The 16,299-nt window shown below is 41.5% G+C and overlaps 1 protein-coding gene across 4 annotated transcripts in view; it reads left to right on the forward strand.

The window, feature by feature from the left end:
- The window catches only part of ASTN2 (astrotactin 2), an 885,184-nt gene that overhangs the window by 677,670 nt on the left and 191,215 nt on the right, over positions 1–16,299 (forward strand). The window lies entirely within an intron of this gene.

A 16,299-nucleotide genomic window follows, 5' to 3' on the forward strand; every position in this document is an offset into this window, starting at 1 on the left:
GGGAGTGACCAGGAGAAGAGTACAGCTTCCCCCGGGGCCGGGCGCGGAGGCTGGACTCGCTTACAGAGCAAGTTTCTGGGGCTCCGTGTTTCTCCCTGGGACACGCGGCTGCCTAGACTCTAGTTCATGCGATGGACCTAGTGCTCAAGGGAGAGGAGTCTTTGCCTTGCTCGGTGGGGAGGCCGCAACAGAGGTAAATAGGGGACCGCGCTCTGCACCTGCTGCCCCTGCAACGCAAAGTGCCCTCCAGGAAGCCCACAGTACAGCCAGTCAGGCCTAGGGCTGCTGAGCACCTGTGGCCCCTGAGGCAGTTCCAGGTCCAGTACCTGCTGGTGCAGCAGACCACGTGGTACAGTGTAGGCGCAGGGACAGGGGGTGAGGTTGCATGGTCCTGAATTGGAAATACCACGTAGGTATATGACCCTGCACAATGATAATACAACGGAAACAAGAACTCAGCTACCACCTCTGAGCACTTGGTGTCTGGCTGCAGCTAAGCACTTCCCATGCGTAGTCCCTTAATTCTCATAACCACCCTGTTAGATAAGCAACTGACACCCAGATGGTTACACAGTAAGGCCACGTGTTCACAAGGATAAAACAGAGATTGGGACCCAAGACTAGATGAGAACCCACCCTAATAATCTTGCTTAACCTCTTGGCCCATTTCTTTATTTCTAAATGGACATACGTTTTGCTATGAGGATTAACCAAAATTATGAATACATAGTCGTTTGCACTTAATTAAGAGTATTTTTTTTAAATATAATTAGCTCTTACAGTCTTTAGACAGCTGCTCTCAGAAGCCCTAGTGCCCAGCATTTCAAATATTGAGGGCAAAGGGAGACTGGGTTGGCATACTTACGGCATGCTTTGAACAGACCTGGGGCTGGATGCCTGGATTGACATAGAGTTCAGAGACTATTTAGACCTCAAGGATATATTTGCAGTTCATAGCTACCCAGGGTTTTGACCAGACAGACCAGGAAAAAGTTGAGTCAGGAGTGGACTGAAGAGGGAGCCCAGCTGGGGACTGAAGGGCCCTGGGGCAGATTTTGCTCAAAACTGGCAGCCAGCCAGCAGGTGCAACAGAACCTTCCAGGGCCAAGGGAGGAGGAATGCTTGCATCTGTTAGCACAGTGCCCAGCATATAAGAGTTGCTGAGTGAGTGAGACTCAGAAATGTGATTTTAAGCGAACTGCATTTCCTGTCTGACCTACACTTACTCAAGCTGCAGAATGACTCAGGGAGTCAGTTGAGTAAAAGGGGACCATTTTTCGAACATCAGCAATATACCAAACACTTCGTAGTTACGGTCACATATCACAATTGCCACAGCAATGATTCAAGTAGAGATTAGTATGTCCATCTTACAGAGAGGCATCTGAGACTCAGCGGGACTAACTTGCTTGCCTACCTTAGCCTCCTAGGAAGTGACAGGACTGAGGTACAAACCGAGGCCAGTTAGGCCCATGGACCTGCTCTGAACCACCATACAAAGACTACTCACATTTTATGATGGGAGCTAGCTTTCTATTTTATTGAGGATTATTCATAAGAATCAAAAGAGAAGGAGAGATGACAATGCTTAGGAATTCAAGGATCGTGGGGCAAATCGTGGCTATTATTCTGACCACAGAGCATGATCCTGTCAAGACAAAGACACTCCGATGAGCTCTTCTGGGCAGCAATGCCAGGGAACAGCAGGAATTGCCCTCTGTCCTGAGTTTCTGCCATGTTGGAGAGTTGGAGTGGCCTGTTTCACCAGAATGGCAAGAAACCTTTCTGGATAGGGAACTGGGGAGTACTTCTATCAGCCCCCCATGTTAGAGGCTGGGGAGATGGGAGGGCTGCCGTCAAATAGTTTGTTCCCAACCTTAAGACCTCACCTATACCCTCTTCTCAGACCAGATGGGAGTTATCACTCTGTTTGCCTAAAACCACAGTTCCCAACCCAAAGTCTCCATTCAGGACTCATCATGTTTTTATTCTGATGTTTCCCCAGTGAGAGGAGCTGGTTGCACTCCTCTGACAGTCTGGAGATATCATCCAAGCATGCCTTTAAGGAACAACAACTACAACAATGAGAAACCCTTTCTCTCCTCATTAAAAAAAAAAAAAAAAAAAAAAAATTTTGGCTATGCTTTTTTTTTTTTTTAATGTTTAAATTACTTACCAGTGAAATTAATTACCACACTTCCCTCAAAAATCTCAGAGTAAAATAAATACCCTGGGAAAAGGCACTCATTTTAATTCCGTGGCTTTGCGTACTCTGGCACAATATTAGCATTCCTCATACACAGAGACGTTTCTAAAATACTCTTTGTGGAGTACTTTACTCTTTATTCAGCATTTCACCATAATCTTTTTTTCATTTAACTTTTAAACTACCTGTATCCGTTTTCTAGGGCTGTCATAACAAAGTATCACAAACTGGGTGGCTTAAAACAAGAGAAATTTATTCTTTCACAGTTCTGGAAGCTAGAAATCTGACATCCAGGTGTTAGTGGGACTACGCTTTCTCTGAAGTCTCTGAGGGAGGATGCTTCGTTTCCCCTTCCAGCTTCCGGTGGCCACAGGCATCCCTTGGCTTGTGGTAGCGTAACTCCAATACCCGCCTCCATCTTGTTGTGGTCATTTTCTCTGTGTATGTCTCCATGTTCACTGTCATTCTCCTCATCTGGTTGGGTGTGTCGCTGTCTTCTTGTAAGGACAGCAGTCAGATTAAGTGTGACCACCATCTTACCTAATTAAAACTTCAGTATGATCTTATCTTAACTAATCACATCAGCAATGACCTTATTTCCAAATAAAATCTCATTCTGACGTATAAGCTATCAACCTATCTTTCTGGGGGGCGCAGTTCAACCGATAGCGTCACCCAATCAGATAAGCACTATTTTCTCCATTTGCTAAGATTTCTAGTTTAATGTCTTTTTTATTTTCCTAATGATGAGAATAACAGTAGCTAACCCATAGGATTTTGGGGGGCAAAATGAGAAATATTAGATGTTAAACATTTACATTTTAGGATATTGCCTGTCTTGTAGTAATGTGTAATTTATTGCGCTTTTTATAAACAAGGTGTTTTTTTGTTTGTTTGTTTTTGTTTGTTTTTTTATTAAGTCCACCCTTTTGTAGTAGAAAGAGAAAGGGGCTTTGGAGTCAGACCTGTTTGGAACCCCAGTCCCCCCTACCTGGAAAGTTATTTTGAGGAAAAGGTGATTTGAGGTGAAGCTTGGTAACTTACTGCAACTGACAAGCTGTGGAATCTTGGAAAATTTACTTTGAACAAAACAAATGACATTGAAGATAAAAGGAGAGAGAGAGAGAGAGAGAGAGAGAGAGCAACAAACCAAGAAACAGACTCTTAACTACAGAGAACAAACGGATGGTTTGGTAGGTCTGGGAGGTGGGTGGGGGGTTTGGTGAAATGGTGATGGGGATTAAAGAGTACATTTATCATGATGAAAAAATAAAAATAAAAAATCCTATATACATAAATAAAAATTGCTATATGAAAAAAAAAACAACCTAGCTCATTGTCACACTCAAGTAAAAAAAAGAAAAGGTGTTTAGCCTCTCTGTACTTTACTTTCCACCTCTGCAAAATGGGACTATTAGTTATCGACCTATAGGAATGTTTGGATGTTGGATGACTAACAGAGCCCAGGTTTTTAAAGCACAGCCTGGTAAAGAGTAAGTGCTCTGTGAATGTTGGCTACTAGAGCCATTATTATCATTAATGTGATTTATAGTATTTTTGACAAAATATTTTCCCCTTCATCTCTTATTACCAATGAATTCTGAGGAGGAAGAGGAGTTTGTGTTTATAGAATACAAAGGAGAAAATGGGAGGAGTTAAAACTCTACTTTATCCTAACCAAATTTGTTTGATTCTAGAGGTTTAAAATTGCTAGAATTTCCATGAAATGATAGAATAAAGTTATATCTGTCTATCTCTATCACTTATGTATCACTGAATAATAAATTACCCTGAAGTGTTGTGGCTTAAAACAACACACTTCTTACTCCACAGTCTCTGTGAGTCAGGAATCTGAGCACAGCTTAGCTAGATCCCTGCTTTACAGTCTCTCATAAGACTACAGTGTAGTTATCAGCTAGGGCTGGGGTTTGACTGAGGAAGGATCATTTCCAAGATCATTTATGTAGTTGATGGCAGGATTCAATTCCTTAAGGGTTGTTGGACTGAGGGCCTCCGTTCTTTGCTGCCATTTGGCTGGAGGTTTCTGATAGTACTTGACACGTGAGCTGCTCCATGAGAGTCTGTTTCATCAAATCAAGAGAGGGTCTGAGCAAGACAAGAGTCGCAGTCTTTCGTAACCTAATCACAGAAGTGACATCCCCAACTGCCATATTCTGTTGGTTGAAAGCAATTTACCCAAGTGGAAGAGATTATAATAGGCAGTGCATATCAAGGACATGAGATCATTGCAGGCCATTTTAGAGGTTTCATCCTTTCCTCCCTCCCTCAATCTCTTATTCTATTTATGTATCTACTATCTGTCTGTCTGCCTGTCATTAGCCTACTTTCTGCTGAAACTCTGACTCTCATCTACATATGCCATACTCAATACCTGTGTATTTCTCAGTCTGACCTTCACCCAGTACATGGCAAGTGCTCAATAGACGTTTGAATTCAATTTAAATTTATAGCATAAAAGAGCATATACAAAGAGTCAACTTTATTCATCACCTTAATATAACCATTATATTGGTTATGTTCCTATAAGTTTACAAGGTTCATTTACAAGGTTCTCTTTTAATGTATACTTATGACTTTATTGGGTATCCAACAAGTGTTTTTCTAATAAATGTAAGTTTTCATATTTACTTAAAATGGGGAAATGTTTGAAAAATGTATGTGTGTGTGTGTGTGTGTGTGTGTGTGTGTGTGTGTGTGTGTGTGTATTTGGCCTTCATGGTTGTCACACTGGCCAGGTAAGACTTCATCAAGTTGAGAAGCCTATCGTTAAACATTTAACCATCACAAATAAGGCTGCATAAATGTCCTTGTGAGGGAGGATTTTTTTTAATTTTCTTGAACTGATATGGAAATAGTTGGTTCAGAATTTTGAAGCTTTATTTTAATATCATACACATGTATGTGCATTGGCCAGACCCACTTTCTAATAGTTTGAACTAGTGCCTATAGTCAAAGGTCAGCAGTAGTCACTGACTGAGTAGATCCTTGATAAATGTTGGTAGCATTCGGAGGCTTGCTCAGAGAACATTGCCTGTTTGGTGTCATCAACCTCAACTCAACTCAATGCTAAGTGAGGGTTGCTGGAAAATTTCCCATGGTCCTTATTCCTGCTAAGTCCCACCTCTAAACCTCATTCCATATTTCCTGTTATCGTTGCTCCAGGATTTCATCCACCTTTCTCTTTATGGTGGCTACTGTTGGCCCACTGCATCAATTGGTAGTCTGTGAGACTGGCCGGCAGCAGACAGAGACAATCTCCTTTCCCTTACCCCCACCCATCTCTACCTTATATACTTTTCTCATGTCATTGCTAACCATTATTCTAATTTATTTTTACAAAAGTAGGAATATTTGGTTGCTATTTTTTTTCACTTTTAAACATAATACAAATGAAAATGCATTTAGAAGAAAGCATCAAAACAATACATGCTGTAGATGTGAAAAATTCCTCCCCGTTCTACTCCCCAACAATAATTGCATTTACTGGTTTTGTGTAATCCTCTGGCAGCCCTTTTTTTCCTCTGTGTTTTATGGAGAAAAAGTACACACACAAAGAGGGAAAATGGTATAGTGGGTCCCTGTGTGCCCATCACCCTGCAATTATTGTTGTCAATAGTTTGCTGATTTTGCTTCAGCTATCCCAATTTGTTTTTTGTTGCTAGAATCTTTTAAAGCAAATCCCAGATATCCTATCATTCCTCCTTTGAATATCTCAGTATGTATCTCTAACAGACCATTATTTTTTAACATAATATCTCAGCATCATTATCACATCTAGCGGTTCATATTCAAAATTCTTTAAATGCTTCAAAAAACTTTTTTTATAAGTTTTATTTTTTTATGAGTGTGTTTAGATAAGGATCAAAATGTCTACATGTTGTACTTGGTCTCCTTTAGTCTATAACAGTCACATCTAAAATTTTGCCCATGCCATTATTTGTCGAAGACAGTGACTCATGTGTTCTTTAGAATTGTCTACCTGGCAGATTTAGCTGATGGCTCCCTCTTTGTGTTAATTTGTTCTTTTCTCCTAGCGATTCATCACTTTTTTTTTTTTTTTTTGGTCCCATTGGACCCACTGTGTAGAATGAATGAAGACTGCTGAACCACTTATATCAGAATCATGTTTGTAAATTCATAAAATTAAATTCATAGAAACTATGTAAGAAAGACATGATATCAGATATAGTTACCAAAATATAAAAAAAAGTCAGTAGTGTAATGTTATGTGTGCTTCTTTATTAACAACAAGATGTAGTGGAGAGTCTAATAACTTATAATTTCTAAGTAGTACTGAATGTAAGTATTTGGAAATACCTGTATTTTAAAAACTGTAATGTGATAGAAATATATGTGAATTTGATTGTCAAAATCATAGGAAGTGGTACACTACTATAGTTTGTTGCCTTCATTCATAATTTAAGAAAATGCTAAATTGCCTTTATAGGATACTTAAAATAAAGATGTCTTTTTTCCCCTAAACAAGTTCACAGACTCTTAAATTTTATCCATGGACCTAAGGAATGCCATCATACAGGCCATGCTGTGTGCTTCCTCTGGCATCGTATCAAAGGTACTTAATTGTCTGGTTTACTACTTTTAGTGATATTATGATTGATCAGCAGGTTAGGCGGTATAATTCTTATACACTGATTAGACATTTTCCCATCATCCTTTCTGCTAATGATTTTAGGATTAATTGATGAGAGCTGTCCAGATCTCTTGTTTTATTAGAGCTTACAAAATGGCAATTTTGTAATTCTGTCATTCTTCCAACCTTTTGTTACTGGCAGTATTGCGATAAAGAAAAGCGTACTTACCCTGAAATCCAGTTCATGCAATAAAACTTGATTATTACTGGATTCCTTTATCAATTTTCAGATAATGACCTAGTGTCCTAGCCATTCCCAATGGTGATCAATAGGCTTTGTTTGCTTTTTGGTTTTGGCTTTGGCTTTGGTTTTGGTTTGAAGTACACTATGAATTACAGGAAACTTATTTATTTGATCCATTTCAATCAATTTCAGTCATTATTCTCTTTGATGTTCAGTTTATTCAATCAATGTTAGGCCAGTGTGAGCCCCTCTAGATGGGTTTCTATGTCCTTTTGAAATGACCACATCAGCCTTTGGCAGATCCTGCTTTTTGGCATGGCAAGATGTCCCAGGCACAGCTTGTATCATACCTCTTCCAGAGCTGGAGTAAGGAATTTTTCCAAGAATCTTTTGTTTCTTTTAGTGGGCAATGGTATTTCAAAACAAGAGTCTAGGCAGTAGGGATATTCATTGCTATTAGCTGTCATCATTTCTAGGTCTTTTCAGTGGAGACAACTATGAAATGCTTATTTTGTAAAAGATAAAAATAAATCATAAGTTTATATGATTTCCAGTGAAAATTTCAGTGTACAGAATTTTTCTCACCTTCTTTGACTCTTTACCTGAAGTAGTTGCTTCTTCTGCTTATAATGTTCATTCCTAATGATGGTAATGTAATGGCTTATTTATTTGCTATAGCAAATAAATAACAAAATAACAATACCAATACTATAGCTAGCAATAAATCTTAGTTTAAGCTCTATTTGCAGATTTTTTTTTTCCTTTGGAATATTTCTCATTAAACATGAAATCAAAATTTCTGCATTTTAAAAGCCACTTAAAATAATTATTGTTTCTGTGGTATATATATATATATATATATATATATATATATATATATATTTCAGTTTGCATTTAATTTGCAGAGATTGTTTTTATCTTTTTTAACTTAAAAATTATATAATAATTTTACATGATTCCAAAGCTAAAACTTATTTAAAAAAAAAAGATATATTCAAAAAACTTTGGCTTCTATCCTTGTCCCCTTGGCCCTATTTCCTTGCTCCCCCTTGGTTTACCTTTTTTTTTTTTTTTTTTTTTTTTAGTTTGAGTTGATTGTTTAAGTGTTACTTATTGAAAAATCTATCTAATCTGTATATAGGTCATATATACATATTATATAAATCCCATATTTATATAATATATATATTTATGTTCCTTTCTTGTACAAAAGAAAGCACTATAAACACTGTTCTGCACTTTGCTTTTTCCATTTAATAAAATATATTTGTGATTACTCCATATCACATATAAAGATTGTCCTAATTCCCTTTTTAAGTAAATAGACTCCACCGTCTGGATACACCATAATTTTTCAACCAATTACCTACTGATTGTCCATAGATTCTTATGCTAAGGTTTTTATTGTTAATCACTATGATGTAATGGGCAGAAGTAACAGAAATTACACATTCAATTTTCAGAATTTATAACTGCCTCGCCTTGAATCTCCAGTGGTCTAGCAGATTGGACACAGCTTACAATAGTGAAAGATGCTTAGAGTAAGTAAAACCAGTCAAAGTGGCTGCAAATCCAGTTCACTCCAACCATTGATTTCTTCTCTGTGGGCCTCCATTTCTTCATCTTTTAAAAAGCGATAACAAAACCTACTTCTCACTGTTAGGATTTTTACAGACCACAGGAGACAATGTACACATAGTAAATGACAGAACATCTGAGCTGTGATATGTCCCTGTAAAATCATAGCTACTATTTAATTTTTTTTAAATTGTTTTTAATACTTATCTTTATTTTTGAGACATTAAGAGACAGAGCATGAGTGGGGGAGTGGCAGAGAGAGAGAGAGGGAGATACAGGGGAGAGGCAGAGAGAGAGAGACACACACACTCAGAATCGGAAACAGACTCCAGGCTCTGAGCTCTCAGCACAGAGCCCGACGCGAGGCTGGAACTCACAGACTGCGAGATCATGACCTGAGCCCAAGTCGGATGCTCAACCGACTGAGGCACCCAGGTGCCCCTAATTTTTTTTTTTTAATTTGAGAGAGAGCATGAGGGGAGGAGAAGGGCAGAGGGAGAGAGAGAGAGAGAGAGAGAGAGAGAGAGAGAGAGAGAAAGAAAGAATCTTAAGCAGGTTCCATGCTCAGTGCGGAACCCAACATGGGGCTTGACCCATGACCCTGGGATCATGACCTGAGCCGAAATCAAGAGTTGGACACTCAACAGAATGAGCCACCCAGGAGCCCCATAGCTATTATTAATGTTAATTTTACTGCTTCCCTCAGCAATATGAGAAGGAATCTTTAATGGTCTTAGCCCTTTATTTTTATTTTATTTTTTGATGGGTGGGCTCATTAGACCCTCTCCTTATCCCTAGCAGCACACTTACAGGGAAGAGGGATGCTAAAGGGAGAAGTAACTCACCTTGAATCTGTTCTCCAAAACTATTGCCTGTCAGCATGTTTAAAGATGACCTTTTAACCTGAGTATTAAGATTTCAGGGGAAAGAGTTAGAAGTGTAGTCACAAGCCTGTAACCTCCTGGGAAAGTGGCCAGAGAGTAGAAGTTTGTTTTCTGATAGCCCTTCACACCAGAGCTTCCAAATGACCCTACTTCAGGGTCACACCCTCCTTGATGTTCAAATCTGGCAACCTCCTGCTGGCTGCAGGGTGACCAGGTATGTCTTGTCAGCCTGCTCTCCTGCTTCAAGGTCATTTCCAAGCAGCATGATCTGGGAGTCTCTGTCTGAAGCAGGTTACTAGCATTCCAGAGACCTCCATTCCCTAAGCCTTATCCAGGAATGATACCTTCTGAGCATTTCATCCTTGACCCCTAGCCTAAGAAGCTACTGGGAGGAGAAAGGATTGGGGATTAACTAATCTTGGAATGCTTCCTTGAAGGGGGTAAGTTTTGAGCAGAGTTTTTTTTTTTTAAATTTTTTTTTTTAATGTTTTTTATTTATTTTTGGGACAGACAGAGACAGAGCATGAACAGGGGAGGGGCAGAGAGAGAGGGAGACACAGAATCGGAAACAGGCTCCAGGCTCCGAGCCATCAGCCCAGAGCCCGACGCGGGGCTCGAACTCACGGACCGCGAGATCGTGACCTGGCTGAAGTCGGACGCTTAACCGACTGCGCCACCCAGGCGCCCCAAGAGTTTTTAAGAAACAGGGAGAATGGGATCTCAGGTAGGAGAGGACAGGCCTCCTCTTAATGATGCCTCTGTGCTACATTGGCGAGAAAATGGGCTTTAGAGTTGCCCTGAATGCCTAATAGCCTTTGGCTGCAGTCTGTCACCTCTCAGAACTTCTGTTTTCTCACTTGTAAAATATGGTTGTGACAATTGTAATACTCCCTAGTCCAAAAGCACTGTCACGAGGAGCCAGTGAGATTCATAATGTCTTGTGCTTGGCAAAAAATAAGGGAAGCTCAGGAAATGTGAATTTCCTTTCTACCCTTTCCCTTTCTTGAAGGACTTATCCCATCATCTCTTAAAAATAAAACTAGTTTGTTATAATAATAGTACTAACAATAAGAACTGAAATTTCTTGGGTGGCATGGGCATACATTATCTCAGATTCTAACAACTTTGTGCCGTCGGTGAGACTAGCCTTACTTTAAACATAATAGAGCAGAGGCTCTGACAGCATGTTCATGGTTCCATGCAAGGCCTCGGCTAGCCCATGACTTAGCTTTTATAGAAATCAGGAAATAGTGCTCTTCTACTTGGATTCAATCCGGTGGGCACAGGCACAGCTAGTGGGGCTGAGTCTGGATTCAGATCCTACTCACCCCCTTGCCTTGTTACTGTCACATGTGTGCACAACTCGCACAGCTGTGCCCAGAGGCCCTAGCCTCATGATAAAATTCCAACTTACATTTGTCTTATATTCGGATCACATCCTTTCCTGTACTCCCTGAGAGTTTATCTCTGCCTGGTTCCTATAGGATTCTGCTCCATTGATGATCTTTCCCACGTGTCTTCTTTCCCTCTCTCTGGCTTTTTCTCCTTAGTGGATACACTCAGTACAATTTCTATATTTGGGTACTGCTGGGATTGAAACAAATCGTTCCTCATAATTTCACCCCTCAGCTCCCTTGCCCCCCGTTGCCTGGCTGCAAACCTGACAAATAGGCCTTCTAAGCAAATGCTTGCCTTACGGTCATTACACTAGGCTTCCTTGTATTTTAGCCAAGGCTTTACTGTTTTACCTGCTGTCCTCAGCTCCTAGCAAGTTGCTTTGCACACAGCAATCATTCTTTGGCATGGAAGAACACATTTTTCCCAAGAGCAATCATCTTAAGCAGGCACTAGAGGGCAGCAGGAGATCACAGATGACCTTTTTCTCCAGCCTCCCTTTACTGGCCAGGGCCCGTCTTGTCCCACTACAGGCAGGAGTAAATGATAAGCTTCAATACTGACTGTTCCCTTCCAGGAGGGGTAGAGGAAGCCTGAGCACACCTTGGACTGTGGAAAGACCCACTTTGGGGTCCACTGAACTGTACTGGGATTCTTCACTCTGCCCATTAATTTCTTTAGGACAGCAGAACCACACAGGAATTTTAGTACTTGGAAAAAAAAAAAAAAAAATTGAAGGATTCTAATTTGCAAACAAACATTAAGCGACATTAGCCACTACTGGGATATTGGGTACTGGGCAGTGTATAGGGCTGGCCCTCCTTGCCTTGCAGAGAGTATTTTCCTCAGATTTAACTGCTTCCTCAGAGATGTTACTGCTTTCACTTGAAACAGGTATCTTCTTGTGAGGTTATACTGTGTCACTCTGAGCCTCAGTCTCCTTATCTATAAAAGGGGGCAACTGTTCTTAATTTGTAGTATGTTAGGAAGAGCCATATGATATCATCGGTGTAAATCTGCTGGGGCTGCATCTCTTAATTGACGCTCAGAGCAGTTCAGTCAGGAATTAGTGTTCCCATTTTACAAGCGAGGAACACCAAGGTTGGAGAGGTAGTGACTTGCCCAGAAGGATCCTAAATCAGGGAATCTAACTCAGTAGCTTTGGACTTAAGTGTTCAATTCTACCTTTGTCTGCTGTGTTCCACTAGGTAGGAAGTGGGTGGTTTGGGGAGAAATTCCTGACAGTGTGGTTAAAGCGCTGCAGGTTACAAGGGAAGCTTTACAGATCCAGACTTGAACAAGAACTGAATAACGCTGAGGTGAAGGCCAAGGGCTGGGACAAAAATAACTCTGACGATGCTCCGGACACCCTAGAATTTGTAAATTCCTCATCGGGTTCTGTTTCGCATTGATCCTCCGAATATTCCAAGATTTAGGTACTAACAGTATCAACATTTTACAGGCGAGAACATGGAGCCTCAGAGAGGTTAACTGACTTGTCCAAGGTCCCCCACCTGGAAATGGAAGAGGTGGAATTCACACCCAAGCAAGTCTGTGTGCTATAGCTGCCCTCTGCAAATGGGCTGATTGTTGTATATTTTGGGAAGAAGCTGTGAATTAGGTCAGATCAGGAGATCAGTTTTCCTAGGATTTGGCAGTTTTGTAGACCTGCCTTCCCTTCCATTCCTTAAATATGCACACGGGTGCACATACTCACATACACATACTCAAACTCACTGAGACACTTATACCTTATCAGAAGCCACTCGGGAATGCCCACGGTTCCTCCACCTAGTTCGTTTGTTAATCTTAGCATGACCCCCAAGGAGGGGACAGGCTTGAGGACCTTCGATAGGGTGTCCTAATAGCATAAAGTGCATACCTCTGGGTCTGGGTCTGATGCTTAGGATGAAGAATGCAGTTCCTGGGTGGGAAGCCATCTAGATTTAACAGAGCTGTCCCATAATGTAACTGGAAGCCTAAAAAGATAATGAGCTTTACATCATTAAAAGTTTCCAAAAAGAAGAGAATGATTTGGTGGTGAATGGAACATCAGATGGGATTTCTGACCAGGTGACCTTTAAACTACCTTTTACCCGTGAGATGCTTTAGTCCATGGAAAGAGGTGAGGGAGCCTGGCGGTGTTGTCTGGGCATAACAGCAACAGAGAAGGCCCAAGTGTTTTCAGCAGACTCGTTGTGCAAGAGTGAGAGTTAGTGCTACAAGATTTGGGGAGGGGAAGCATAGACAATGGCAGGAGTAGGAGGACCAGTACAAAAAGTTAGGCTAGGGGCGCTGGGTGGTTCAGCTGGTGAAGCAGCCTACTCTTGGTTTTAGCTCAGGTCATGATCTCACGGTTCATGGGTTTGAGCCTCGTGTTGGGATCTTCACTGATTGTGTGGAGCTTGCTTGGGATTTGATCTCTCTCTTCCCCTCCCTCCCTCTCTCTCTCTCTCAAGATAAGTGAGTAAACTTTAGTTTTTAATGTTTTTTTTTTTTAACTTTTATTTGAGAGAGAGAATGCGTGTGTGCACGTGCAAACTAGTGGGGGAGGGGCAGAGAGGGAGACACAGAATCTGAAGCAGCTTCCAGGCTCTAAGCTGTCAGCACAGAGCCTGACATGGAGCTTGAACCCACCAACCATGAGATCATGACCTGAGTCGAAGTCAGACGCTTAACCACTGAGCCACCGAGGCGCCCCTGCTAAAAAAAAAAAAAAAAAAAAAAAAAAAAAAAAAAAAAAAAAAAAAGGCTAGGCTAGTTACTAACTTTAATTGGCTTTGGGCAAATTACTTTGTCTCTCTGAGCTATTCTTTGTACCTTAATAAAGTAAGGTTAAGACCATCTGCCTTTGGAACTATGGTGGTAAGTTGAGACAGCGAGCTTAAAGTCTCACAAGTGTTATAGGAATGGAAGCGATTAAAGGGAAAGAGGGTCAGATTACCTTCATTTATGCAGATACTTAACCTGTAAGCCACCTATACTACGTCAGACAGTGAACTCTGTGCTGGGATGCAAGTAGTCACTAAGGCTGTGGTCCTCGCTTTTATGGAGCTTGTAGTTTAGTTGGGGACACAGTTATTAATTGAACTAGCATATTAACTAAAATTAAAAATGTGATAAGCACTCTAATGAAGATGATGTAAATGGTTCGGTTGATAATATAAATGGAGAAAATTCACAATACAGTTTATGAATATATGTACGTTCTAAAGTATACATGTGACTTGCTTCTCACGATCCTTTTAATGTATTCAGCGGGATAATCTTCCTCTGCTCCTAGATGAAGATTTTAGCAGGGCACATCTAATCTGTTCTCACTTTTATGGGCCAGACGGTGATATAGATGTTTTGAGCTGCTAACACAGTTTCCAGTCGGGAATTAGGCTGTCCAGTCTGAGAATTTTAATCAGATCTCTAAATCTGACATATCACATCTCCTTGCCCTCCCCAATGGTGGGGGCATTAAGAGGTGGGGCAAGATTGGCCTTCATTCTGTTTTTCTACCTCACATTTCTCTTTCCTCTCCCTCCATGGTCAAAGCAGAGGGAGGAAATGGTAAGGATTAGGAAGGTCATCCTTACCCTGGTACCCTTGTAATATGGCTCTGTGTTCTCCGATCTTGACAGTTTTTTTTTTTTTTTAATTTTTTTTTCAACGTTTTTTATTTATTTTTGGGACAGAGAGAGACAGAGCATGAACGGGGGAGGGGCAGAGAGAGAGGGAGACACAGAATCGGAAACAGTGATCTTGACAGTTTTTAAAGCTAGCCCTTTCTCTTGGGGGCTTCTTCAGGAGCTTTCCCCAAGACCTGGGATGATGCATTTTCTCTCAGGCTGCCTGCTACTGTTCTCCCTCCACCTGTGTTTCTCTAGTGGCCTATCTCATAGGGACTCTCACTGGGGTGAACCCCTCAATCTCTGTTAGAATTCCTCTCGGGTAGGACTTAGAACCAACCGTTCCAGGTCTCTCTTTCTCCTATGTGACTCACACCTGGTACAGGGGAAAGACTGGAACATTTTCACTTTGGCAGCCTCTGGGATTTGGGCCTCATCCCCGTGTAGCCTGCGCCGCGCCCCCCCCACCCCCGCCCGCCTGTGGTGTTGCCACAGGTCAGTAGAGTTTTTGCAGGTGGCGTAAGACTCTAGTCCACTATCTCCCCAGTTGTAGGGAGCACCTACCAAGTTCTCCAAGAGGCACTCTTGAGGATCCTTCTTACAAAATGGGATGAAAAGGTACCGTGCTCCACATATCTCTCACCTGGGGTGCTGGAGACTCTAAACGTCAGGTAATAGCCTGTCTAAAACAAATCTCTCCTAAATCCTTCCCGTCTATTCTCTGACCTTGTTTTATTTCCTTGTTCTGGCGGAGGATTCTGGAGTTCTGAAACTAGGATCCATCTTCTTTGTAAATCCTGCATATTGGGGCTCGGCTTTGGGATTTCATTTCTATTCTATCTTGGTGTCTCCGTAGAAATTGCAATTGTAACATCCTGTGAGCAGCAGCAGCAGCGGTAAGAATTATAACAACCACAGCAGCAGCAGCAGCAACAACAACGACTAATACAGACTGAGAGCTTAACATTTGCCAGGCATCGTCGTTGATCCTCCCAAGAACTCATTCAGTCAGGTCGGTGCCGTGACTTACGAAGGGCACACTGACAATGCGTGACCTTGACTGTTCGGCTGGGGAGTTTGGATTGCACAACGCACAAGCACAGGCCTTGCCGATGGCCTTTCGGCTGGCTACTTTCCCTTTGTTCAGGATATTTGTGTGGGTCCTTGAGTCAGGCCTCAGAGCAATTGCTTTCCTCCAACAGGAGACAGTAACTCCGCCTAAGAAATGATCCCATTTCAGCAATTCCTGGGAGGCCATTGCTGTAATAAAGGCCATTCTTTATGATATAAAAGTCTCACCCTCTTCCCCCCACCCTTAACGTTTCTAATTTGAGCCCCTCTGGTCCCTGTGGAGCCTTTAAATGCTTCAAGTGCAAGCCTATTGCCAAAGCAAGCCTGTCTGACTTGGGAGGCAGCGCCCTGCGCTGTGGCCGAATATTGAACAAACATTCGCACGGCTTTGGCTCTCCCCGGAGCCCTTCGTCTGCTGCCTTTGTTTTGTTTTCTGGATGAGGGCAAGCAGTGCCATCGCCTCCTGCCGGAAAGCCCTGGCTGTCCTCCCAACAAGGACTTGTCACTTCAACTGAGGCTGCTGCTTTCTTTTTTTTTTTTTTTTTTTTTTTTTTTTTTTGGTGGCAACAAAATTAGACCCAGCAGGAATTTGGGAGGAGAAAAAAGAGAGTTCAGTTGGCAGGTTCTCAAATGAATGGGTTGTAGTGTCATTGGAACTGAATTGGGCTTGAAACCAGACATGATCCTATTTT

The sequence above is a fragment of the Neofelis nebulosa genome, chromosome 12 (genome assembly GCF_028018385.1).
Source record: "Neofelis nebulosa isolate mNeoNeb1 chromosome 12, mNeoNeb1.pri, whole genome shotgun sequence".
Lineage (NCBI taxonomy): Eukaryota > Metazoa > Chordata > Mammalia > Carnivora > Felidae > Neofelis > Neofelis nebulosa.